General features: G+C 45.0%; 1 protein-coding gene across 1 annotated transcript in view; it reads right to left on the bottom strand.

Moving 5' to 3' along the window:
• Positions 1 to 817: 817 nt before the first annotated feature.
• The window catches only part of U2SURP (U2 snRNP associated SURP domain containing), a 38,890-nt gene continuing 37,031 nt past the window's right edge, over positions 818 to 2,676 (bottom strand). The window contains exon 28 of the mRNA XM_027900396.1: positions 818 to 1,159. The gene's annotated coding sequence lies outside the window, so the exon portion shown is untranslated. The remainder of the gene's footprint in view (positions 1,160 to 2,676) is intronic.

The following is a 2,676-nucleotide window of genomic DNA, read 5'->3' as shown; positions in this document are numbered from 1 at the left end:
CTGAAACACCTTATGCTACAGGAGAAAGAAAAGTATGAGAAATAAACTCTGCATCTTTCTAAAACAGATTTTGTTTTTATTCCAATATCCCCACACCTCCACATCTGAACACTGAACCCTTCCCCTCTGCCACCCACCTGGCAGGACACCAGGGTGGAGCAATTCAGAGCCCCAGCCATGCCCAGCACACACAACAGGCTGGGAGAAGGGAAAGCCTTTCTCCTGAATGGAAAAAAAGTTAAACGGCTTCTTGATTCAAAATATTCATAAATAATGTAGTAAAAAAAAAATTGATTGTTCCCCTTTTGAAGAATTTCCACAGGAGAGGAATAAATCCAATAAAAGAATGTAAAAGCTGTCCTTTTGGAGTAAAAATCAGTTTTAGAAAACAAGAGTGTCCTGCAGGTTGCAATTACTGTCTCTGTGCCTATGAAGTCAGAGAGCCTCAGGGTTGCTTTCCATGGGAGGGGGCTCTGCAGGGCCCCTTCTGAAAAACAAACAAACCCATTACTCTGGGGTTATAAACATCCCCTGCAATTCAAATGGAGCGAGGGGAAGCAAAGGTTCCTCGTAAAGCTTATCAGAGTAAGTCCCAGACTGTCCAGCTGCTCTCAGAGTACGAACTCACGGCAGGAGAGAAAACCCATCCCCTGGATTCACGAGGTGCTTTCATCTGCATAGTCCAACCAGTGAAAACAGGAACAAAACTGCATTCACTGGAAGATCCAAACACCACAGTGTGTCTGAAATACACAGCACTGCCAAACAAACATCCCCTCGGAGAGCTGTCCCACCAGTGGGGCAAGAACACCACATCTTCATTTTCTGTCCAGATTTTATTTGAAATCTAATTCATATCGTCAAAGCTACAAAAAGGGGGAACATCGGAGTTATTTCTGCTATGTCACAACATTCTAAAACAAAATCTCACTACTGCCAGCAGATCAGTTACACACATTTCTGGTGAAACTCCTAAACACAAAAATGTTTCTTTCGGGAAATAGTCACAATGAAGATATTTGTACAATATAAAACAATGACAGGTCTACAGATGCCGATACTCATGAGTATACACGTGCATTCACAAAAAAAAAAAAATAAATCAGGAATGCTTTTTTGTTTTTTAACAGACTGTTCAGGCACAAAAACAAAACCGCATTTCCAGTAAGTGACAGCATCATAAAAAATATTAACATTGTCAGNNNTTCAACAAACTCAATTTCAATAAATATTTATAAATTCTTGTTTGTGCAGCTGAAGGAATTCCAGAACTTTGTCAATGTCCCGGGGACACTGCAGTGTAGATAATCCATCCACATTAGGAAATCCACAGGATGAAAATCCACAGCCCCTCGGTTCACACAATGGACAGAATTCAATCCCAGTCTCACATCCTACATTTTACAGCCAATTCCTTTCCAGAGTTTGCCCAAGGCAATATTCTCCATTCAGTTCATCAGCAGATGGTTCTTTTCCCACAGCACAGGGAAGGTAACCTAAAATGCCAGGAAAAAAATAAATCACCAGCCACCCAATAGATGGAGATTTTATGATGCAAATGACCAGTATCAGCTGTAATGAAAACCTCTATGCAATAGTAAGTTGAGAAGATTAATTTCCAGCCTCCCGAGTTTCTGTTTGCAACAGTGCAGTGTTTGCTCTGGCAGTGTCAGCAGGTGAAAACATTTGGCTCAGTCGTTCCTGAAACATCAGAGGTGGTTTTCAGCGTGGCTACAAAAAGATGACAACTGGTTTCTACTCCCAGTGATGACTCTGGTGATGGTTCTGAGCATTGGTAATGATCCTGGAAGCTCAGTCCTGAGCACAGGCCGATCCATCCTCCACAAATCCAAACTGCACGCTTGAATTTCACCCTCTTCTTCCCACGTCAGCTAAACTTGATAACCAGAGCAGACTGTCATGCAGAATGAAGCCATTCTGCTAGGTTCAGTCTCTCCATGGAAGATTTCTGAGAGCTTTACACAGACCTTGCACTTACCCTGTCCACAGGCACAGTTACCAGGCAAAAGCTCTAATGACCCGAGTCTGAGCCAGGTCCAGCTCAAGCAGCAGAATCAGGAAACAGGTTCCACACTTGCCTGCAGGCAACTGATTAACAAGGTCTCGAAGAGTAAAACTGGTGGTCTGGAGTTAAGGCAAACAGCTACAGGAAGTTCCCCAGTCCACACGAGTAAAAATAGAGCAAGGTCACAACATGCTGTGTTTCTGAACTCTGAGCTCCGAGTGAAGATTGTTAGTGATCTATCCCAAAGGAATATGCTGGGCTCAAAAACACCAGCCTTTCCCATCCTATGGGGGCATCTGAGGTCTCTTCCCTCTTTTTGGTCTTTCACAGATCTTGCAGAACCTAAATTATCTGGGAGGCACTGGCTCCTCTTGGCTCTGACTGCTGGCTTCAAGCTGGAGAAAAGGAGAGGAGGGAGGCACAGCCAGGGAACAGCTCCCTGCTGCCATGGGAACCATCCCAGTGTCACAGCTCCCTGCTGCCATGGGAACCATCCCAGTGTCACAGCTCCCTGCTGCCATGGGAACCATCCCAGTGTCACAGCTCCCTGCTGCCATGGGAACCATCCCAGTGTCACAGCTCCCTGCTGCCATGGGAACCATCCCAGTGTCACAGCTCCCTGCTGCCATGGGAACCATCCCAGTGTCACA

The sequence above is a fragment of the Empidonax traillii genome, unplaced genomic scaffold, assembly GCF_003031625.1.
Source record: "Empidonax traillii isolate 1590-97213 ecotype Southwest subspecies unplaced genomic scaffold, ASM303162v1 scaffold722:size395592, whole genome shotgun sequence".
Lineage (NCBI taxonomy): Eukaryota > Metazoa > Chordata > Aves > Passeriformes > Tyrannidae > Empidonax > Empidonax traillii.
Note: the sequence above shows the minus strand (reverse complement) of the source record. Positions and strands in the feature narration are given on the sequence as shown.